Source organism: Hypanus sabinus, chromosome 9 (assembly GCF_030144855.1).
Source record: "Hypanus sabinus isolate sHypSab1 chromosome 9, sHypSab1.hap1, whole genome shotgun sequence".
In the NCBI taxonomy this organism is placed as follows: domain Eukaryota; kingdom Metazoa; phylum Chordata; class Chondrichthyes; order Myliobatiformes; family Dasyatidae; genus Hypanus; species Hypanus sabinus.
This window is the reverse complement of record NC_082714.1, coordinates 94,880,995-94,906,643: the sequence shown is the minus strand read 5'-3', so window position 1 is coordinate 94,906,643 and position 25,649 is coordinate 94,880,995. Positions and strand designations below refer to the sequence as shown.

Below are 25,649 nucleotides of genomic sequence, written 5' to 3'. Positions count from 1 at the left end.
GGCACTAACGGCATCGCAGAAGTTTCCACTCAATGTTGAACTCATAGGACTGCCTTACGAACTTCAGCTCCGGATTTTGCCCAATAGTCATATTCTCCCAGTTACTAGATCAAAATGAAGGATGTGGACTGTCAAATTCGAAGTCTCTTTCCTTTCCATTTGCCAGATAATGAAATATGGGAAAGATGTAGTCACCACTTGGGCAAGACTATCAGGAAGCAATGATCATTCATACCAAGTATCAGTCAGGCAATGGCCTTTTCAGCAAGCAGTCCCGGCACCAGCAAATGATTTATCCAATGACGCTTCCATTCCTGTATCCTCCACATAATACCACAAGACCTAGGACTAGTATTGCCATTTGGCCTATCGTGTCTACTCCGCCATTTAATCATTGCTGACCATTTATCCTCTCGGCCCCAATTTCCCGCCTTCTCCTCTATCCCTTCATGTCCTGATGAATCAAGAATCTATCAACATCTGCCTCAAGGATACATACAGAATTGGCCACCACTGCTGCCAGTCGTAAAGATTTCCATAGATTCACTACTCTCTGGTGAAAGAAATTCCTCCTCACCTTCATTTTGAAAGGACCGTCCTCTATTTGGAGGCTGTGTCCTCTGGTAGTAGACTCTCCCATCGTAGGGTATACCTTCTCCACATCCACTATATCTATGCATTTCACCAGTGGATAGGTTCTAATGATGTCTCCCTCCATTTGTCCAAATTCCAGTGAATATAGGCTCAGAGCCATCAAATGCTTTTCATATGACATACTTCTCATGAACAGCCTTTGAACCTTCTCCAGTTTCAGCACAACCCTTCTAAGATTCTTTAGTACTCTATTATGATTACTTTACTACGATTTACTAGCTTGTTTCTTTAAACTGCTGACGTTACGAATGGCTTCTGGCGTCCATAGATTCATAGAGCACTGCAGCACAGAAACAGTGCCGAACTGATATTCTGATTCGTCCAATGGACCTGCGCCTGGACTATATGTCAGGAACGGGGCCGGAAGGACCCAAACGCAGGACGCAGACACTGAAGCACTAGGGGGAGGACAGGATGGGGATGCCATGGCATTTAAGGGTAGAGCTGGGGTTCAGGTAGATAGAGTGTCAGGCAAGCAGGTAGGCAGGTCTAGGTGGCTAGATAAGCTGGCGGAGAGCCCTCCCTGGGCGGGCCGCATATATCCCGGGTAGGGCCGCCTCCCAGGCGGAAACACCGGAGGCCTGGGCAAGAAGTGAACTTCTAGGCGGGTGCGGGGCACAATCCCAGAGTTCGGGCGGAAGAAGAGGACGGGGCAGAACCCCGCCGGGCAGCGCCGGGTCAGCCGGACCCGCCCAACGGAGGCAAGGGATAGGAACGGGCAGAATCACCGCCGGGCAGCGGCAGGTTGGCCATAGGTCCAGTGTGACCAACACAACAGCCATTACAGGAAAATCGGGAAAGGCCGGCAGAGAGCGCAACCGCGCGAAAACAAACGAGCGGAGAAGCGGGACCAGCGCATGGGAAGAAAAGTGGGGGAGAGGACCAATCTGGCAGTACTGGTATGGGGCAGAGAAGCATGATGAGTAGATCAGAGCCCGGGCGGGATAACAGAATGCAGAGAATAGCTCGGAGCCGGCAGAGAAACAGGAAACAGAAAAAAACGACCACCCGCCTGGTCCCAGACCCAAGGACCCTTATAAGCACCTGCAGCTCAATGAGTCACAGAATTGCCTCCTTGAGCCAGGAGGGTCCTATCTAGTTCATGAGTGACAGGAGGGACAACTGCAGGATCCGGAGTCCGGAGCACTCAGACCAGACCGAGACCCGGAACGCAGACTCCGGTCTGGACCCTAATAACAACCCCCCCCCCCCACCCAAGGGAACCTCCTGGCGAGGAAAGCGGGGCTAGAGGGCCAGGGACGGTTGGGGGGGGGAATATCCAGAGCAGAGAGGACCCCAGGGTAACGGGAAATAGCCTCCAGTGCCTGTGTTGCTGGGTCCATACGTGGGGTGGTCGTTCTGTCAGGAACGGGGTCGGATCTACCCAAACGCAGGACGCAGACACTGAAGTACTAGGGGGAGGACAGGATGGGGATGACATGGCATTTAAGGGGGAGCTGGGGTTCAGGTAGAGTTTCAGGCAGGCAGAGCGGAGCGGGCCCCCGGGGTTCAGGCAAGCGGGCAGACAGGACTAGGTGGCTAGATAAGCCGGCGGAGAGCCCTCGCTGGGCGGGCCGCATATGTCTCAGGTAGGGCCATCTCCCAGGCGGAAACACCGGAGGCCTGGGCCCGATGCGGACCCCTAGGCGGGTGCGGGACACAATCCCAGGGTTCGGGCGGAAGAGGACGGGGCAGAACACTCGCCGGGCAGCGGCTGGTCGACCGGACCCGCCCGACGGAGGCAAGGGGTAGGAACGGCCATATGTCCAGGGTGACCAACACAACAGCCATGATAGCAGGAAGATCGGGAAAGGCTGGCAGACAGCGCGACCGCGCGAACAACACGCGAGCGGAGAAGCGGGACCACTGCATGGGAAGAAAGGTGGGGGAGAGGACCAACCTGGCAGTACTGGTACGGGGCAGAGGACCATGATGAGGAGTAGATCTGAGCCTGGGCAGGATAACAGAATGCAGAGAAGAGTTCGGAGCCGGCGGAGAACAGGAAACAGAACAAAACGACCACCCGCCTGGTCCCAGTCCCAAGGCCCCTTATAAACACCTGCAGCTCAATGAGTCACAGGTGTGCCTCCTTGAGCCAGGAGGGTCCTAACTAGTTCACGGGTGATGGGAGGGACAACAGCAGGACCCAGAATCTGGAGTACTCGGACCGGATTGAGACCCGGAACGCGGACTCCGGACCGGACCCTGACACGATAGCTCTCCAAAATTCTCCCATCCGCGTAATTGTACAAGCTTTTCTTAAATGTTGAAATCAACCTCCTTCGCTGGCAACCCTTTCCACGCTCTCATCTCCCTCTAAATATAGAAATATCTGTCAGGAGCGGGGACAGGAATGGACCCAAATGCAGGACGCAGTCACTGAAGTACCAGGGGTAGGACAGGATGGGGATACCATGGCATGTAAGGGATAATGCAGGCAGGGCTGGATCCCAGATTTCGCGGCAAGGCAGGAGAGCCCCCTGGGGCGGGCGCATAATTCTTGGGCAGGGCCACCTCCCAGGCAGGAACACGGAGGCTGGGCAAGACGTGGAACACATGGGCAGGTGTGGGCACAACCCGTAGGGAGCAATGGGTGGAAAGGGTCGGAGTCCTCAGGGCGGGCCACATGGATCCCGGGCACGGCCACCTCTCAGGCGGAAACACGGATGCCTGGGCAAGGCGGGGACACCTGGGCAGGTGCGGGGCACAACCCATCAGAGGTGAGTTGCAAAGAAGGAAACGGAGTTCCTCCGCTGGGCAACGGCAGACGGCCTGGCTTCCCCGACGGAGGCAAGAGAACAGAAGGGAGTTAGGTCCAAGGTGAGCAGCAGGACAACCGGGATACACCGGTAAGTAGGGAGAAGCAAGCAGACAGCGCGGGCAAGGCGAATACGGCGGAACAGCGGGACCAGCGCACACGAGAGAAGCAGGAAAACAAGACGAACCGGGCAGAACAAGTACAGAGCCGGTTGGAGAGCAGGATACGGAGCAAACTAACCAGATCCAGAACAAGTTAAACCGGCTTCAGAGTAGGCAAGGAGCAAAACAACCACCGCAACTAGGTTCAGCCCCCGAGCCCCTTATAAACACCTGCCCTTTAATAGGCGACAGGTGTACCTCCTTAAGCCAAGATGATCCGGTGGCTCCGGGTGACAGGAGGGCTGGCTGCAAAGCCCGGATTCCAGAGTCCACGGACTGGAGCAAGACCCGGAAGGCGGGTTCCAGACTGGACCCTAACAATACCCCATCAAGTTCTCCTTAAATATTTCACCTTGTATCCTTAACTTACGACCTCTGGTTTTGGTCCCAAACTCAGTGGAAAAGCCTGCGAGCTTTTATCCTATCTGCACCCGTCAACTTTAATATACTTGTATATCTACAGAGTATAATTGTCTCCCTGCACCTGTACAGATGAATTGGTCACCCTGCTTCATTGCCCCATTTGAATTCTGGTACGGAATGCTTTCTTACCCAGAAATCAGAAATACAATATACAGAAGTTAGGAAAATAAGTCCGTAGGATAGCAATGTCAAGGTGTGGGGCAAATGAAGGGACATGGATGGTATACGGTACCACTGCACTGTTAATGTACCACATTGATGGGCATTGCATTCAATGAAAAACTTGTTCCATATCTGCAGGTTGGTGTGAATAATCTGACACCACTCCTGGGGTAGAGTAGGGAATTCTGTTCAGAGAGCAGAGACACGTAACAAAACAGATGATCCTACCTTACTTTGGCAGCTCTGTTCCTAATAGACGTCATAAAACATAATCTTCCCTCTATCCTGGATGGGTGGATCTGGTTTGTCAAGCTTGAGCCGACTATCACCCCCATCTAGCCTCTTACAGTTACATGGTCACTTATAAAGCTTCGAGCACAACCTTTTCTCGAAGTTCAAAGTCAAATTATTACCAAGGTGCAGCTATATTACCATATACAACCTTGTGATGCGTTTTCTTACGAACATACAATACTCTTTGCCATAGAGCAACCTGGTCTGCTGAGTTCCTCCAGCATTTTGTGTGCATTGATTTGGATCCCCAGCATCTTCAGATTGTCTCGTTTTTGTGATGCTGCTGGACGATAGTCGTTCGGGCAACTCACTATGCTCTTCCTGGGCACTGGTACAATTGTTGGACTTTAGAGGCGTGTGGGAAATTCCGGCTGTAGCAACGAGAGTCTAAAAATTTCTTTGAACAACCCTAGCAGTTGGTTGACACAGGTTTTCAGAGCCTTACCTGGTACTCCACCTGGTCCTGTTGCCTTGCGAGGGTTCACCATCTTGAAAAACAGCCTGACCTTGACCTCTTAGGGAGATCACAGAATCACATAAGTTGCAGGGATCTTGATAGCTGTAGTTTTATTCTCCATTTCAAAAAATGGAATTATTTGAAAGTCCTTGAGCTTTGGGAGTCATGGGTTTGAAACATCACTGCCATTCATGATACTCGGTTTCACCTTGTAGGAAGTAATAGCAAGCTCTGCCAGAGTTGAAGTGCATCCGATGTGGCCCCCATCTTCGTTTAGAACTATTCCTGAGCTCTTGAAATAGTCCTTCACAAGTAATACTGTACACGATTTTCTTCTACGAACCTGGTTCTCCAGACTTCAACGCCACAGCTCTGGTCCTCAGCAGAATACAAACATTTTGGTTCATCCACGCCTTTGGTTTCGGTATGTACCGTAAGTTCTCGTAGGCACACACTCATCCACAAAGGTTTTAATGAAGTTACTGTCAGCTGCGGCGTATTTATTCAGACTGGAAGATGAATCCCTCAATACAGTCCAGTCCACCGATTCAAAGCATTCCTGTAAACGTTCCTGCGCCTCCCTTGTCTATGCATTATTGGTCCTCACTACTGGTGCTGTGGTCTTCAGTCTCTGCCTCATGGAGTGCCAGTACAGCCAGGTGATCAGACTTCCCAAATGTTGTCGTGGGATAGCATGGTAGGCGGTTTAGATGGTAGTGTAGCAGTGCTGTGTTGGTTACCTTGTTGCTACAAGTCATTTGTTAATAAAAATTATTTCGAGATTTTTTTCAAGCTAGCCTAGTTAAAATCCTCCCAAATGACGCATGGCTGTTGATCACATCAGTCAGTTTGTTCAGATATTGCTTGATATTTGGCCTCTGGTGGGATGTACAAGAATAAAATAATCCTCTGTGGAACATTAAAAAGGAAGGCAGTTGATCGCGAGGTGTTCCAGGTCTGGTGAACAGGACTAGGACATTACCGCCACGTTTGTACACCACGAGGAGTTGATCATGAAGCAGATTCCTCCACCTCTGTTTTTGAAAGACTCAGCAAACCTATCTTGGCGGTGTATTGTCAATCTGAATTGCTGCGTCTGGACCAGATGTGGTTAACCAAGATTCCCTGAACCAAAAGACCAAAGTGGTACTAATGTACCTCTGATACAGCACCCGAGCTCTAAGATCTTTAGTGTTATTTACGTTTAGCAATAAGATGGTCGGTATTGGGAGGCAAAAGCTGCGACTTTTGAACCGAACCTTAAGTCCAGTTGAGAATAAGCGAGTAACACCGGGCATACGCTGAATTAAAAGACGAACGCGAATGACTATGGAACATAAACACGGTATACATTGTTCCAATAGCAATACCTACAACTGGTATCATCCCAAAGTCACTACACATTAGCATTACACAATTAACCCTCTACAGCCACAATTCTAAACGCCACTGGAATCGTCCCAAACTTCTTAGCAATTAAGAAATGAGTGCTGTTGGCTATGCCCGGACTTCCGCTTTTAGCAGCTGAAAAATTGTAATCGGAGTAATCAGTAAATAAATTTCTAATACATCCTGACAATATGAGATGAAGAACCCTTCGAAGTGAGTCCATAGATTGTAGAAACATTTTACTGATGGACCGAGTGAATTTAAGTGAAATTATTCCCTCTGTTTCTACAGCCTGATGGTAGAGGGACATTAATGTTCCTGAAACTAATTGTGCGTTCTGAAACTCCTGTATTTTATTCTTGATGGCAGCAGCGAGAGGAGAGCATAGCCTGAATGGTTGGAGGGCGGCGGGTGGGGGGTGGGGGGTGGGAGAGGTTGTTAGCGTAGTGGTTCCCTGAATAATAAATATACTACATGTGGCGACCCACTTCCCAGCGCACTCGAACCGGCTCACAAAGTGGCGCGCGCCGGCTTTGAGGTCCGTCCCAAAAAGGGCGCCAAGCCAGCTTCACCAGCAAGGGGAAAAGCCCGCGCGCGGGACGGGACGGTGAATATGCGCCCCCTATAGCATTCCCGCCCGGGTAGGGCGGGAACAGGAAGGCTTTAAAGCGAGGCCGCGAAGTTTGAATAAACCTCTTTTGTAACTGCAGCTCACCGACTCCGTGTCTTTGTTTCAGCACTACGTGTAGCACACCGCTACTTCCGGACTTTCGGACTCTCACGGCTCGAGCGAGCTGCCCGCTTACTGCACCTGGATGGTTTGGGAGACAGGCCGCCGTCGGCATTGATGAACGAGATGCTGTCCCTGGCCGGAGGACATAAGCCCTGCCTCATGTTTGAGCAGGCCTTCCTGGAGCAGCTGCCCGAGGACATACGCTTGCTGCTGTCCGACGCGGATTTCAACGACCCCCGGAAGGTGGCGGCCCGGGCAGACGTGCTGTGGAAAGCCAAGAAGGAGAGTGGGGCGTCCGTCGCACAGATCACCAGGCCACGCTCCCGGCAGCAGACCAGACCAGGCCCGGCTGCACAGCCCACTAACCCCAGAGGCAGGAGTGAGGAGACCAACGAATAATGGTGCTTCTACCACCAGCAGTGGGGCGCAGAAGCCCGCCGCTGTAGCCCGCCCTGCAAGTTCCCGGGAAACGCCAGGGCCAGCCGCCGCTGATGGCTATGGCGGTTGGCCATCGGGATAGCCTCCTGTATGTGTGGGACAAGCGGTCGGGACGCCGCTTTTTGGTCGACACCGGAGTCGAGATCAGCGTCTTACCTCCGACGAGTTACGACGCCCGCAACAGAGAACCGGGTCCCACCCTGAGGGCCGCGAACGGAAGCACAGTACCTACGGCACTCGGACAGCAACAGTCACGGCTACAGTTCGGCTCCAGCCGGTTCACCTGGGTCTTCACACTGGCCGCCGGAGCCCAACCGCTCCTCGGAGCGGATTTTTTTGCGAGCTCACAGCCTACTGGTCGACCTGCCAAGGAAGAGACTGGTTCACGCCCAGACCTTTCAAGTGTTCTCCCTGGGTGAAGCCCAGTTGCTGGCCCCTCACCTCGGCTCCATCACGCTGTCCAACAACGACTACACCAGAGTCCTGGCGGATTTCCCATTTGTTCTGACACCGCAGTTCACGGCAGCCATGCCTAGACACGGCGTACAGCACCACATCCCGACCCAGGGACCACCCCTCCATGCCTGTCCTCGAAGGCTTCCCTCGGACAAGCTCCGACTGGCGAAGGAGGAATTCAAGAGGATGGAGGAATTAGGGATCATACGGCGGTCCAACAGCCCATGGGCCTCCCCCCTGCACATGGTGCCCAAAGCGACAGGGGGCTGGAGACCGTGCGGCTACTACCGCAGACTGAACGAGGCTACAACACCAGACCGCTACCCTGTGCCGCACGTTCAGGACTTTGCAGCAAACCTGCACGGCGCACCGATCTTCTCCAAGGTAGACCTCGTCCAGGGATACCATCAAATCCCGATGCATCCGGACGACGTCCCCAAAACGGTATTCATCACCCTGTTCGGCCTTTTCGAGTTCCTCCGCATGCCGTTCGGCCTAAACAATGCCGCACAGACGTTCCAACGGTTAATGGACGCGGTGGGACACGACTTGGACTTCGCGTTCATCTATTTGGACGACATCCTCATAGCCAGCAGTAGTCATCAGGTGCATCTGTCCCACCTCCGTCAACTCTACGCCCCACTGAGTGAATACGGCCTAATAATCAACCCAGCCAAATGCCAGTTCGGGCTCGACACCATCGACTTCCTGCGCCACGGGATTACTAAAGACGGGGCAACCCCTCTCCCCGCCAAGGAAGACGCGGTCCGCCATTTCCCCCGACCGAACACAATCAAAAGCCTTCAGGAATTCGTGGGTATGGTGAATTTCTACCACCGCTTCCTCCCTTCAGCAGTCCGAATCATGCGCCCCCTGTTCGCCCTGATGTCGGCTAAGGGCAAGGACATTACCTGGGACAAGGAGTCCGTCGCCGCTTTCGTTAAAGCCAAAGAAGCCTCAGCAAACGCCACGATGCTAGTGCACCCCAGAACGGACGTCCCTATCGTCCTTACAGTGGACGCATCAAACACGGCAGTCGGTGGGGTGCTGGAAAAACTCATCGAGGGTCGCCGGCAACCCCTGGCGTTTTTCAGCAAACACCTACGACCACCCGAGCTCAAATACAGTGCCTTCCACTGGGAACTGTTGGCGCTATACCTGGCAATCCGGCATTTCAGGTACTTCTTAGAAGGCAGGCCCTTCACCGCGTTCACGGACCACAAACCGCTTACCTTTGCGTTCTCGAAGGCATCCGACCCCTGGTCGTCCCGCCAGCAGTGACATCTGTCCTACATTTCCGAATACACGACGGATGTCCGGCATGTCTCGGGAAAGGACAATGTCGTGGCGGACGCTTACTCCAGACCTAACATCCAAGCCCTGTCATAGTCTACCCAGGGGTAGAAGCGCTGGCGGAGGAACAGCAGGCAGACGAGGAGATCCCTAGTTACAGAACTGCAGTCTCCGGTTTACAGCTCCAGGACCTCCTCGTGGGCCCAGGTGAGAGGACCATACTCTGTGACGTCACCACCGGCCAAACCCGCCCCATCGTCCCGGCAGCCTGGCGGCGGCGCATTTTCGACTCCATTTACAACTCAGCGCACCCCTCCATCAGGACAACCGTCCGGATGGTCTCCAACAGGTTCGTTTGGCACGGACTCCGCAAGCAGGTCAGTGAATGGGCCAAAAACGTGCATGCACTGCCAAACAGCCAAGGTGCAGTGGCACACCAAAGCCCTGCCGCAGCAGTTCCACCCCACCCCCGGCGTTTCCACCCCATTCATGTGGATATCGTGGGCCCCCTGCCAGTGTCGCGAGGCTTTCTTCACCAGCAAAGGGAAAAGCCCGCACGCGGGACATGACTGTGAGGGCGGGAACAGGAAGGCTTTAAAGCGAGGCCGCGAAGTTTGAATAAACCTCTTTTGCAACTGCAGCTCACCGACTCCGTGTCGTTATTTCAGCGCTGCGTGTAGCACACCGCTACACTACTTTGGGACATCCTACAGGGGTTGGGGTGGGGAGAGCAGCGACCAGGTCCCAGGCACCAGCTCTGAACTCTGTGGCGCACGAGAGAGGTGAAGGGGATTGCAGTACTGACAGGATATGACATTGTTACAGGAATAAAGGGGACACCCTCTGGATAGAGTAACCTAAATGGTATGTGGCCTTCAATGTAACAGGGTCAGGAATGTCTCTGAGTCCACTGAATTATAAATGGGATAACTGAGTAGCCAGGAGTCGTAGTACATATTGGCACCAATGCCATATACAGGAAAGAGGAGAAGGTCTTGAACAGGGATTTTAGGGAGCGAGGTAGAAAGATGAAAATCAGGACTTCCAATGTATTAACCTCTGGACAGCTGCCTGTGTCACGCACCGGTGAGGTAAGACTGGAATGATTAGGCAGATAAATCCATAGCCGACGAACTGTTACACAGGGCAGGGAGTCAGAATCCTGGATCATTGGGATTTCTTCTGGGGAAGAGACGATCTGTACAAAAGGGAGAGGTTACAGCTGAATCGGCGATGGACCACTATCCTGGTGGGCAGGTTTGCTAGAGGTGTTCGGAAGTTTATAAACTAAGGCATGGGAACCGAAATGATAGTGCTGAAGATGGGGTCGTTGAATTACAAACAGAGGCAGTGCATGGCGAGTGTGCAAGCAAGGAGAGGCTGATGGTAGGGTAAAATTGGAATGACCAGAATGAGAACAAAATCGGAAAAATGTTAGATATTAGACTGAAGGTGTTATCTTTTAATTCACGAAATGACAGAGAAAAAGAGAGAGAGGAGAGAGAGAGAGAGAGAGAGAGAGAGAGAGAGAGAGAGAGAGAGAGAGAGAGAGAGAGAGAGAGAGAGAGAGAGATATGTAGGATGTTGTGAGCATCATGGAATCGTGGCTGAGGGAAGATTATAACGAAGGGTAATGTCGAAGGATACACATTGTATCGAAAGGACAGGCAGGTGGGCAGAAAAGTGGCTGTTGGTAAAATGAAAAATATATTTTTAAAAATGAAATGTTGTGGAGCATTGGAGGGTTGCAGATGTTGTTTCCTTATTCAAGAAAGGGAGTAGAGAGAGCCCATAAAGTTATAGGCCAAGTGAATCTTACAGTGGTTGGTACGTTGATGGAGAAGATCCTGAGAGGCAGGATTTATGAACATTTGGAGAGGCATATTATGATTAGGAACAGTCAACATGGCTTTGTCAAAAGCAGGTCGTGCCTTACGAGCCTGATTGAATGTTTTGAGGATGTGTCTAAATATATTGATGAAGGTCGAGGTAGTGTGTATGGATCTCAGCAAGGCATTTTATAAGTTACCCCATGCAAGGCTTATTGAGAAAGTAAGGAGGCATGGGATCCAAGGAGACCATGCTGTAGGGATCGAGAACTGGCTTGCCCCCAGAAGGCAAAGTGTGATTGTAGACGGGCCATATTCTACATGGAGGTTGGTGACCAGTGGTGTGCCTCAGGGATCTTGTAGAAGGCTGTCAGAGGTTACCACAGGACATCGATAGGATGCAAAGCTGGGCTGACAAGTGTCAGATAGTGTTCAAAGCAGATAGTGTGAGGTGTTTCGTTTTTACTCAGACAGTGATGAGTGCGTGGAATGGGCCGCAGGCGACTGTGGTGGAGGCAGATACAACAGCGTCTTTTAAGAGACTCCTGGATAAGTACATCAAGCTTAGAAAAACGGAGGGCTATGGGTAACCCGAGGTAACTTGTAAACTAAGTACATTTTCGGCCCAGGATTGTCGCTGAAAGGCCTGCATTTCGCTGTTTCTATGAAATCAAATCCTTAGAAAAAAGTGAGATAAGAAACTGAAAATCTACAAAACCCCCGATGGGAGTAATATATGGACAATAGCGAAGATGTGGTCAACAATTTACAAAGGGTGATAGAAAATGTATTTTGTAAGGGCAACGTTATGGTACTCATGGAGGATTTCGTTATGAAGCCTGATTTGAAAAATCAGGTTGGTGCTGGATCCCAAGAGGGGAATTTGTAGAATGCTTCCGAGACGGCTTTTAGAGCAGCTCTTTATTGAGCTCTCGAGGGGATTAGAGCTTCTGCAGTAGGTGTTGTGCAATGTAATTGAATTAATTAGAGAGCTTAAGTTAAAGGAAGACTTAGGGGTCAGTGATCATAATGTGATAGAGTTCATCCTGCAAATTGAGAATGAGAAGCTAAACGCAGATGAATCAGTATTTACTGAAGTAAAATAAACTACAGAGTTATGAGACAGGAGATGGCCAATGTTGATCGGAAGGTGACACTTACAGAGGTGACGGCAGAACAGGAGTTATAGAGAAGGAAACGATGGAAAACGAAAGTAGGCTGGTCAGTAATGTTAAAGAATATACCAAATGTTTCTTCGGATATATCAACTGTAAAAGAGAGGCGAGAGAAGTGGAAAATTGCAAATGTCACTCCACATTTTGAGAAGGGCAAGAGATAGGAGAAAGGAAATTACAGGCCATTTATTCTGACCGCAGTGGTTCGGAAGGTGTTGGAATCGATTACTAGGGATGTGATATGGGGATACTTGGACGCACATGATAAATTAGCCCAAAGTCAGCATGGTTTCTTTCAGGGAAATTCTTGTCTGATAAATCTGACGGAATTCTTTGAAGAAATAACCAAACAGAATAGACAAAAGAGAATCGGAGGATTTTGTGCACTTGGATTTTCAGAAGACCTTTGACAAGGTGCCACAAAAGAGGCTGCTTCACAAGTTAAGACCACACGGTATTAAAGAAAAATTACCAAAATGGAAAGAGCATTAGCTGATTGATAGGAGTGAAAGAGTGGGAATAAAATGAGCCTTTTCTGGTTGGCTGCCAGTGACAAGTCATATTCCACGGGGAGCTGCGTTGGAATCGCTTCTTTTTTTACGTTATATATCAATAATTTGGATGACGGAATTGACCGCTTTGTGGCCATGTTTACGGACAAGGGGAAGATAGGTGGAGGGGCAGTTAGGATATAGTTCTTTAGCTAGACAGTGGTGATTCTGTGGATGTCGTTGCCACAAGCGGTTTTGAAAGGGAAGTCATTAAGTATATTTAAAAACAGCGGTTGCTGGCTTCTTGATTAGTCAGACCATGAAAGGATACGCGGCGAAGGTAGGAGAGTGGGGCTGAGACGGAAATTGATCTGACAGGACGAAATGGCAGATCAGACTCGAAGGCCAGATATTTTTATGGTTTTATGAGGGACGCTGCTTTCCTGCGACAGCGCTCCGTGTCGATCTGCTCAGTGGTGGGGAGGGATGTTCTGGGCAGCATTTATTAGTCATGGTAGGATTCTCTGTTCAAAGCCATCGGTGCTCCCGTACCAGGCCTTGATGTAATTCGTCATCATACTCTCCACTATATATGTACAGAAGTTTGTCAAAATTTTAGATATCATGCCGAATCTTCACACAATTGTAAGGAGGTAGAGACAATACAGTGATTGCAATTACGTGCCGGGCCCAGGACACATACCACTGAAATAATAACAGAGAAAAATTAAAGTTGTTGAACCTTTCTACCCTTCATGCCTCGATGAGGGTTGGTTCATGGATCTCCAATTCTCTCTTCCTGAAATCAATAATCAGATCTTTGGGCTCGATGCTGGTGGTGAGAGGTTGTTAGTGTGGAACCACTCAGCCATATTTTAAATATCTCTCCTAAGTACTGATTCATCACCACATTTGATTCGGTCAACGACAGTGCTGTCATCAGAAACTGAGACATGGCATTGGAGCTCTGCTTTGCCTCACAGTCATAAGTATAAAACGAGTCGAGCAGGAGGTTAATCGCACAACCATGTGGAGCACCTGTGCTTTTGGAGATTGTGCAGTAGTTGCAGTTGCCAATTTTGAACAGACAAGGGTCTTCAAGTGAGGAAATTGAGGATCCAATTGCACAACAAGGTATCGAGGCCAAAAATTTAAACTTATTGATTATTTTTGATGAGATGATAGCATTGAATACCGAGCAACAGACGATGGAGAGCATCCAGATGTATACACCTTTGTTGTCCAGATCAGTTGGGATTGAGTTAAGAGCTGATAAAATGGCATTTACGGTGGACTGGTTGTACAGGCGCGCCTGCAGGCAGAACTTGATATATTCTATCATTACATTCTCAAAAGCACTTCATTACAGGAATGCAATTTCTAATGAACGGTAGTTATTGAGGTCGGCCACTACGTACGTTTTAGCCCCCCAGTGTGATTGAAGACTGAAGAAGCAAAAGGTTAATTAAATAGGTGAATATTCCATCCAACTGATATGGATAGTTCTTTGGTAATCGGGTAGGTATCCCATCTGGGCCGGATAATTTCAGTGGATTTGCACTCATGAATTATGCTTTCACGTCGTCTCAGTAACTGAAATTACAGGGTCACCGCGGAGGAGTTCCTGAAGTTGTCCCCATATTTGGACGAAGAAATCGAGCATAGTAGGCACTGAGGCTATCAAGAAACGAATTATTTTTGTCATCTACATTGCTTAGTTTCTCTTTTTCTAAGAGGTAATAGCATTTAGACAGCTCAACATAGCTGCCAAGAATCCACCAGTGCTAAATAAACCACTATGCTATGACAAAACCTTAAGATTGTTTTGATTTGATACAACTACATGAAAAATATCATGACATTGATAAAACTCCAGAAATCTCTCCAAATGAGGTTTTTTTTCCCCACCTTTTGGCGGGTGGGATAACATTTTCTGCTATACTGATGTTAATATAGAATATATACAAAAAGTGATTACTTACTTGAATTCCTGAATAAATCATCTAAAATCCATGTGATTATATGTGTTCTAGGGTTTTATTGACTTTTCTAAAACAAACAACAGACAAATATTTTTCTGAAAATGAAATGATTCACTTGACTGAAATTGGGCACTGTTCTGCGAGTGCCACCAATGACATAGTTTTTAATGTAGAATTTTGTAACAACATTTAATGAAAAGTGCTTGAACTCAGATATCATTGTGATAAACTTCAACGTTGAGGGATCACTGATGACAACATACCACTAGGTTGAATATATATGTTGTACTTTATATTGATCACCTTTCAGAAATACTTATTTTAGGGTAGCGTTATAAAATGCATGATTAGCACATTTAAAGCTACCACCGGTGTAATGCTATCACATATTTTCTTACTCTATAGAGATGCATACCTCGCCAAAAATCACTATGAACATTATTCCCCTTAGATGGTACCGAGCAACCCTATTGGCTCACAGACTACTTTGCACGTAGGATGGTTTTTTCGGAATTCGTACCTGCGTCTCTGGTATCTTACCTGATTGCCAAACCTGAATGATACTCATCTGGCTATCAGCAGATTTTGGATCTTAGGATTCACACAGTTCTTCGGGTAGGAGAAGACTGAATAATGTTGAAAGGTCACGCTCTCTATGGCTGTTTTTATAAAATCTGTGACAATCGGTGGTGTATTCATTCAGATCCTCAGCTGAGTCTCTCAATTCGGCCCAGTGCATCAACTCGAGCCACTGTCGCAGACACTCCTTTGACTTCTGCGACTATTTCTTTGTTGTTCTTATATCTGGAGCCTTGATCTTCAGCCTCTGCCTGCATGGAGGTAACAGAAGGATCACCAAGTGATTAGATATCTCGAAATGTGGTCTAGTCATGGAACGGTAGGCAATCCTTATTTTAACTTGTTCTTCATTATAACAGTGGTAGAATGTTGGGACACATGCTGCTGCACTTTTTATGTTGATGATAATTGGGCTGAGATTTCTTCAATAGTCCGAGCCTGATTGAAGTCCTCGACAATGATCTGAAAATAATCGGGGTCGGCTGTGTCTTGTTTGCCGATAGCAGTATTCGATATCTCGACTGCTTGATTAATGTCAACTTTTAGCGACATGCAAACTGTGCCCAGAATCACGGAGGGAAACTCTCTTGATAAGTAGAATGGACGGCACTTAATCGTTAGATGATCCAGTTCGGGAAGGACTAGAGTACGAATAAACGGTCAGGTCCGTGTGCAACCGAGAGTTTATCATGCAATACAGACCCTCAAGTTTTGCCTTCTCCGAATCCGCAGTCCGGTCCACCCTGTGCATCGAGAATCTTGTGGGTCTTATACCCCATTTCCTTCCGATACAGTAATCTTGCTTTTCGGTCCTCAGTTTTGTTCTGCAGTGAATGTACATTTGCTAACAAGATACTGGATGGAGGACTGTCCATTGCTTGGCATTTCAGTCTGGTTTGGAGTCTTCCCCTCCCGCTTCTCTTCCGGCCGTGACCATGTACCTTCGTCCGCTTAAAACCGCCATTCCTGCATGCTTGAGAGTTACGTCTGCTCAGCCCTTCAGAAGATCACGAGATCGGCAGTTGAGGAAGGTTCAAAAGGACGTTGTTTAAAGGGGAATTTCAGGCTGTAGATGTCAGTGAGAGTAACTCAGACGTATATTTAGAAGGTTTGTAAGCAGCCTATTACATAGAGCATAGAACTGGCACACAACACATGATATGATATTACCAGAAATAAATTTCCGAATAATAAAATAGATTCCAGAAGACTTAGTATCAGGTGTATTTACGACACAAGTCAAAACGTAAGCAGTATAACTTTATAGTCGCTTCCTAAGTGAAGAGACCTGGGTGGTGACAGGGAGTTCAGTCGTCTCACGGATCGGGAGAGCAAGTTGTCTCCCATCCGAACAGTTCTTGTCCCAATGCTGAAAATGCCCGATTGTAGGGGATTAAAAGAACGGGTAACAGGCGGTGAAGAGATGCGAACGCCGCTTGTTTTCGCTGTTGAACCTTGTCTACTGACGATATACCAGCGAATGGGTGAATTCTACCTTCAACACATCATTCGTGCTCACCTTTCCAATATGAGCTCTGAACTTTTCATATCCAGTATCATTATTAGTTCAGTATACCATAATATTTAGTTTGCATATTGCCGTTGTAGCATATATTAAAGGTAGTGCGGATATAGAAAATAAATATATCTGGACATCCACTAAAAGGGTCAGGATGGTGCTTTCTATTTATATGGTGTATTTAACTGACTGATTTACAATGTTTCCGCTGCAGATTCGGCATGGGAAGTTTACTCTTTATTCCTTTCCGTTTCTTCAGCATTTTGTGATTGTATGTGTGTGTTCCTTTGGATTTCCAGTATTTGCAAAATTTCTTTTGGTTCCAGGTTTCTACGTTGTCCGTATTTCAAACCTGTGCAATAATCGCCGCTGTAAAAATGGGATCCGATCCAGCTGGAAATACCGCTCAGCCCTTTTCAGTGAAACACACTTATGGAGCATCAGCCAGCTCACAATCACTGCGTACCTTGGTTGGAGCCTCCTCCTTCTTCTAAAGAAACTCATTAAACATATATCTGTTTATAAGCTTGGATTTGTACCACTCTGTTCCTCCACTCGAGAATTGTCAGATGTACTTTATCCATGTTGCCGGTCCATCTCCCCATTCTCTCCCACCTTCAAAGTAACGCTAACAGATTCCCGCAATTCACGTAAATGAATGGTTTGTGCAAAATCTGTCTAAATTCTCTGTGAGTGCATGGGCCTGTCAATCACAGCCCGTCTTCTCATTCACGCTCCCCGTAAACTCACTCTATTAATCAGGCAGGATTTAACTTGAAATTGTGCATACGGGGTCTAGTCATTTCGCTCTTGTCCCCGGTTTAGCAGCTTTATCCCGTGTGATTAATACACAAAATTTAAGTCCCACAACACTGGGTTCAGTAACAGTTACTGCCCTTCAAACGTCAGACTGCAGGAATAGTATGAATGACTTCAAAAAACCACAACTCTGAACTGATTCCAGAACCTATGATCTCACTTTCAAAAACTCTAAAACTCACGTCGTCAGCATTATCTATTTATGTATATATCTGTCTATCCATCTACCTATCTAGCCATCAATCCAGCTACCTATGTAAAGTATTTATTTGCGGGTTTTCATTGATTCTACAGTATATAGTGTTTCTGTTAAACTCGAAATCTCCGCAAAAAGTGAATATCAAGGCAATATATGGTGACAGATCTGTACCTTGATAATAACGTTACTTTGACTTTTGACAATAACGTCACGCTAACTGGCGGGAATTTTCCAATGACTGAGACGGGTTTAGGTACTCAGTGAACTGGTGGGTCAGTAAAGGAAACCGGAACTGAGAGGACAGGTCCACATTGAGCATATTGGATGATGGAGTGGGAAGAAAGTGTTGACTGGTCTACTCCGGTTTCTGCGTGTTATTTTAAAATGTTCACTTGCCCAGTCCGTTAAAACATTCCCGCGCGGAGGTTTTGTGTACGGGATCGGATAACATGTCGAAGGGGTGTCAGACAAGAAATGGAGCAGATACATTCACCATGATTGAAACAGCGTCGACATGCGATACTCAGACGTTACAGAAGGTAATTTGCTGAGTCTCTTGGCAGTTTATATGCTTGTGTGCTCGTGTGTGTGCGTGTGCGTGTGCCGGCTGGGTGGATGGGGGGGGGGTGGTTTGGGGGTCGGTGGGCGTTTGACGTTGAATCGAGGCGCACAAGCAGATTGTTTAGTCTTTGTGATGGAACTAAGAGAACAGATAACTTCAGGTATAGAGCATGATTAACTCTTGGGTAAACACCCCTGTAGCGTGTTGGAAAAAAAGAGAGCGAGCTACCGCTTTTACCTCTTCCAACGATTCCGAGTGAGGCACAGAGAGATTTATATTTTCTGACAATTTCCGTTATTGTTCAAACTAACAAGTACGTGAATTCATTCACTAAATACCTTGCGCGCACACCCGCTAAGTATCCCTGACTCTCCTGGATAGTCAAAGAATAGCAAAGGTATTAATCGGGCGGAGGAATTTACGCTGACCAGGCGTTCCTTGTTCCTCGTGGTCCCGATTCACTCTCCACGTGCTTCACGCAGGGTTCTTCTCGCTTGTATCTGCGATGGTTATTCTTCAAAGTTACCGCCACCAGCTCCCACAAAGCATCTACTTTTATATCCATTTCTTATCAATTCAAATGTCGCATTCCCGTGTCATTGGCCGCAGGTCATGTGTCTGGCCTTTAACACCTGGTCATTGGCTCTGGTCCAAAGCAGCATCCATCTATTGTCCTCTTCCCATCAAGGGACAGTTGCTGACTCATGGCTCTTTGTTCTCAGTCAACAATGAGCTCGAATCACCTCAGGCATTCACACTCCTGCATGTTATAGCCAACTAAAGAACACCTCACAAATAACTACTTATTTGGAAATGACCTCCAGTCTAGCAGATTACCTGGTCTTTGTGTCTTCTTTAAAACACTAAACAGCATGTCAAGCTCACAAAATGGAGTATAAAGTATCGTCACAAAATGAAGACAGCCTCCATCCCCCAAGCACACGGCAAGAACAAAGACTGCTTCCACTGCCCATGATTCATTTGAATTCACTGATTTGAAGATTGTCATTCTTTCTGGCTTCCTCTTGATCCAATTATTTATCTTAGGATCACTATCCTCCTCTATTCTATTGACCATCCATTGGATTGCCATGGATCCCCAGCAGGTGTGCTGCACTTACATTATAACTTTTACTTACTAAATTCATACAATTTTTATACTGGCCATCTTTTTTTCAGTAGTGCAAAATCATTCCCCTCTACCTTTTGCATAATTTCAGCCTTCCATCTTCTGAGTTGATACACATTAAATAATACAATCATCAGTGTACAAAAGATTAATATTACTGCAGCATGTGAGATTATCCTCACCCATGGATGTATTTGAACATTTGATCCCCAATTCCAAAATTTACCCCAGAAGTCTGAGTCACTTAGCATTTCATTTGCCTTCTTAGCATGTGTCTTAATAACTTTTGAATGTTCAGCCCACTGATGACTCTCTGGAATATTTAACTTTTTATCCACAAACATCAAACCATTTAACCCAGCATAATACAAATTCGAGTCTTCCATTTCTTTCACATGCGCACGTATTACCCGTATCCGTTGAGAAAAGTTTCTTTTGATCACCGAATAGTCTTCATTATATTACGTTGTTGTTGACAAGTTCATCAGCAGTAATGTTTCGTAAGCACAACCAATCATGACCCCAGTCATGGTCAATTCCATCACCATAAAATGCATTATTCTCTTCATATTGAATTAAATCTGTAAATACACAAACGGTATATCTGCTCCTATTTCCAGTTCCAATCTTGAATTACTTTAAATCCATGTTTACTATCTGGTTTTTCAACCCATGCAATCTAAGCTTCCAATCATCTTTGGACTCAAGTCGTCCATCTTTTCTCACCCAATTTCGTTTCAAGACATGGGAGGCAGCAACCAATGTATTTCCCCTCCTTATTTTATTTACACATCTCCCCTGTTTTTCAATCTGAGAAAATGGAAAAACTCCTTCTTGGCCAGAAGGAGTTGCATCTTCTTGGAATAGCTGTTCCAAATTCAGATTTTCCAAATCAGAACTATTGTGTACATCGATTGTCAAATCTCCAAAATTGGGGCTATCATGTACAACAATTATTACATGTCGATGATGATAATTTTCCTGATTCTCCCCCACCAATTTCAATTGGTTGATGTGGTACCATCCAATTTTATCTGAAGAAGTTAGCACCCTGCATACTGATGGACTTGCTTTGTCTATGATTTCATAAGGCCCTGCAAACCTTGGATTTAAAAATGAAGTGGGTTGGTATTCTAATCATCACTCTTTGTCCTGGGCTTAATTCTATGGGACTGACTTTTGAGTCAAAGTAAGCTTTGCTCTGCTGCTTCTTATTTCCTATTTGAAGAACTGCCGCATAATTGGCCGCTTTCACTGTCTCTACCAACAGTTGTACCCACTATCCGACTCTATACTCCGAGGTAATCCTCAACGAGTAAAAACCCTTTCCAATAAGATTTTTGCAGTAGCTTTGGCTGTGTTAGTCTTAGTTGGGAAAGCTTCCACCCATTTGATGAAAGTGTCTGCTACTACTAGGATATATTTGTACCCTCCTGTGGTTGGTGGCAAGGGTCCAACATAATCTATCTGCAAATTAGTCCAAGGTCCTTCCACTGGTCTGGTATATCGGAGGGCTCCTTTCTTTACATTTCCGTCAGGATTATATTGCGCACAAATCAAACAATTCTTGACATAGTGATCCATATCCACCTTAATCCTAGGCCACCAACACACCTCCATGATTTTTTCCAGGGTTCTTTCAGCTCCCAGGAGTCCCCATAAATGATGGTACCAGTGGATCATCTGATTTCTTCGTAACTCTGGAACCACAAACTTTCCTTCATATGGGACTACTCCATCTTTAACAGGTACATCCTTGTATTCTTCATACCTTTCTGACCTTACTCCTTCTATTATTTTTTAAATTCTTTATCCTTCTTCTGCTCCTTGGATAAATCCATAATCTTAATCTGTTGTTCCTTCTGCCTTCCCATCTCCCCAACCTGTGGTTGCCATTCCTGCCCATTTAAAGCACCTTGCTTTGCTAACTCCTCAGCCTTCTTATTCCCCTCAGGGGACACTTTAGAGTGAGCTTTCACCTTTACAACTCCGTATTCTTTCCCCTTTGCTTCTTCAAATATATGCAACAGAGAAGCAGATGGAAGGGGCTTTCCGTCAGCTGAAACAAACCCTCTTGCTTCCCATAGAGGCAAATGTTCTGTAAGGCTGTTACAAACATACATACTATCAGAGTGTATGACTGATCCAGGTGGAAAATATTCTGGGTGGCTGACCACGTATGCTACAGCTGCCAATTCTGCTGCTTGTGCACTCATGGTTTTGGGTAGCTTTAAAGCTATACTATACCTTTCCTGTCCTTGTTCATCCTCTACGTAAATGCCACACACACCCAGTTCTGCTCTCACCATCCTGTACTGATGAGGAGCCATCCACAAAAATTTTAAATTAGGGTTTTCCCTTCTCCTTTGTGTCTTTGGTCTCAAGCATTATTTTGTCTGATTTGTCTCTACCCCCTCCTGTTTGTTTTGATAACAATGGTCCCTTGGAATCTTTTGCTATCAGAACCTGACACTCATGTTCACCACCTTGGTACACCAGGTTGTCAGCTAACGTAGTGGTGGCACTTACTCGTTTTACAGTTATATTTCTCCCTTGCAACAGCAATGAGCGTAACTATACAATTCATGGCCAGCATGTGGCCAAAATACAGTGAGAATTTTGATCTCCCTCACACAGTGATGGTAGGAAATGATGAGCAGAGGTGCAGGACGAGACGGAAGAGAGGTTCCCTGTGATGATGGGAGATTAACGATGACGGAAGAGGCCAGTGCAGGAAAGACAGATCGGCTTTGGTTAGGAAGGGCGGAATAGGATTACTGAGTGGATTTGAGCATTATTCTCTGTGACTCGGCTTGCAGACGGTACGTTCTCTGCCTGCAAACTCCCAGTTTACGGCGAGTAAAGACAGAACATGATAAACTAACCAGTAGTTTCATCTTTACTAAGAGTAGTGATACACAAGATCCAATCATAACACAGTCACAGGGAGATCGCTCCATTCTACATACAGCAGAAATCAGACTCAGCACAGTGGATATAATTCTCCAGAGAATTACGCGTCGCAAAACATGGACAATCATCGCGCTCATTTCTGAAATTACTGAACATTTGTTTGTTCCCAGAAGCAGATATTAATGCACAATTACATTACACGACGCGGTTACACAGTCCCAGTGAGTGGAAACAATTCACGTGTGCTGTCAACTGGCGCGGCCTCACTGCGAACAGGCCGACGAAGAGATGGTGTGACGCAGAGGCGAGCTCAGCGAGCTGTGGCTCACGCTGCAGGAATAACTGGAACCTTTTTCCCAGGCAGCGACGGGAACCCGCAGGTAGCTGGTCAGCCTGTAGGTCTGGTCGGTATCCGGTGACGCGGTGCCCGTCGTCACCCCGTTCTCCATCCCGGCGTTATCTATGCTCCAGCGAAGCGCTACTAAGCCCATCTTAAAACCGCTCACCAGGCAGGACAGAGTACCCGAACCCGAGCCGGTTTCCTCCGCGGAGGGAGGGAGCAGGAGAACCGAGGGCCTCTGGGTCTCGCTACCTGTGTGTGAGAGAGGAGACGGTGGGGAATAGAAACAATATTAATTCGTGGATTTTCGTAACTCGGGGATAAAAAATACCTCCGCCGGAGAATAATCAGAAACCACCGAGTACTGAAGCAAACAATCAAAATTGTGGCGGAGGATGTAATCATTCTATTGGTGGACAAAGCGTCAGTGAGGAGTTTTCCAGATTAGTCACAAATCCTAAGTGGATTTTAACATCCACTGTCTTCCCGGGCGGGGAAGTCCGGGCCCCGCCAGAGATGATTGAGGAGCCTCATTCATACCACTCACCAATTCTTGCACATGGTTCTCCCCGGTAATTGGTATTTCTGTAGATTCGTGTTTACTGCCGGACACCAATAGTTCTTCAGATCTTTAACTGTGCCTTGAATTGACGCATTTTACTCTTGAAGGAGCTCTACAATCTCTGGATTTCTGACCTAAACTCTGGGCAGACGGCTTGTTCATTGCCATGCACGGGTCTGGAGGCCGTCATCGGGTTATTTAAAACGGAGGTTGCCAGGCTCCTGATTTGTTAGAGTGTCAAAGATGATAGGGGCAATGTGTGTTAATGTGGTGGAACGCAAGAAGAGTGATAATTCAGAATCAGGTTTAGTATCACTGACATGTGATATGAATATGGAAATGGACGTCCACATGGGTTCCTGCTATGCCTGCCTTCTTGTCAGTTATATAGACGGTTCGTGTAAAAGGGTCATGAAATTGAACAATAGCTAATTTGAGGGGCCGAATGTTCTCCTAAATCTATTCGAGACAGCTAAAACACTCCCGCGGCATAGAGATGGCACCATTATTCCCTGCATGAATGTTTCCACAGCTGTGGGAAATAGGAGTGACTATAATGGGAATTGCTTGTAACGGAATGAACGTGTCACTAACTCTTTATATCCAGGATTGTGCCTAGACCGAAGATAAAACCAGCATCCAAAACTGCAGATTCTGCAATAAACTGTAATAAACGGCGGGTTCCCGGGGCTCCGAGTTGCCGATGTGAATGTTGTTGCACAGGTCTTCGGACAGCTGGAAACAGCTTGTGATCCCAGGCCCTCGGTTTGTAAGATTATCATCCTTTGGATCGTGTTCAATCACCCACTCAGGTCTCTCCCCGGGACGCTGTCGATACCAGAATATGTGTTAGCTTGTAATCTTTCCGTTCCGCATCTGACACTTTAAGCGGGCGGTCTGTCCCGCGGAGACAGGACTGGACATTGGTGTCTGATTGAGGACTGGGACCGCTAGGATACCCGTGATGAAACACAATAAAACCACTTGGGTGCCTTGGAGTCAACAGAAGTCTCAACAATCGTTTAATACGCTAGAAAATCAGCGGCAATCGCAATTTTTAAGCAATGAGGCACTCACCTGATGAATTTGCCAGTAGAACCCACAAGAGAGGCAGCACTCGGGACATTTCTTCGGACAGAGCAAATCGCGCACTGTTATACGAACACAAAGAGGCTATGGTTTCAGCTTCTGATAAACGGTGGCCCCTAGTCTGTTTAATAACCAGGATGCTAATGGGTGGGAGGCGCCAGGGAAAGGATGGGGCGGAGACAGAACGCCCGGCAGTTGGACTCTGGAAATGGCGACCTCACTTATCGTTAAAACCTTAACTCCTCACTTCTAAAGTGTTTCAGCTTAATTTGTGTCACATATCCAGTCCTCCAGAAGTTTGTAAAGACTCAGTTAAAACTGATTTTAGACATCAATATCGGCAGTTGCTGTCTGGAACAACATAAACCAGTCGGCCCCATCGATTCTGCCCCAATAGTTATTGAGATCTAAACCGTCCATGGTCACATTTATCAAAACCCCACAATACCTAACATTACCCCATCTTGATTAACATGTCGTGGTGACCATTGAACAGTAACTACTGGATTGACTAAATTATGTTATGCAAATAGAACGCGACCCAAATTTGGGAAGCATAAATTTGATAAGTCAAAGTTAGTTAATTGTAAAATATGTGTATGTCAGCATATACTACCCCAAGTTTCAATTTTCTGCAGGCATTCGCAGTAGATACTTAGAAACACATGGAATCAATTAAAATGCGCAAAAACGAAGATGGACAAATAACCAATGCACGGGAGAAGACAAACGGTTCAGAAACAATACATTCATAAATAAATTGATAGATGGATGGATAAATAAATATATAAACAACATTAGTTGTGGAGTCCTTGAAAACGTTGAGTGTGTTCACCCTGGCTCAGGACCCTTGGCTCATATCTGATGATACAACAGGCAGGTTGAAGTTGTTTTTTTCCAAGAAGAACGCTCCAGTTCTCTGTAACTAACTCCCGATGCATTGGGAAAACAGGAATATTCCAACCAAGTATAATTGTCCCGCACTACTACCATACGTTGCACTCCCTTTTCCACAGGGTTAACTGGCATGTCATGTGGGTCATTGAAAAAGAAGGCAAGGGTATGCTTTTTGGACTCACACACTCTCCGCTATCCATGTTTTGTAGCCCTGACTCCTTTCTCTCTTTCTACCTCTGTCTGTCTGTCTGTCTCTCCCGCACTCACTTTTTTTTCCCTCTCGACTTACGTGCTTATTATGTGATAGCTTTATAGGACCCTGGTCAGACCCCACTTGGAGAACTGT

At 47.0% G+C, this 25,649-nt stretch overlaps 1 pseudogene; it reads right to left on the bottom strand.

Annotated features, from left to right (window-relative positions):
- Positions 1–2,193: 2,193 nt before the first annotated feature.
- On the bottom strand, positions 2,194–24,443 carry LOC132400089 (immunoglobulin lambda-1 light chain-like; annotated as a pseudogene).
- Between the last annotated feature and the right edge of the window lie 1,206 nt (positions 24,444–25,649).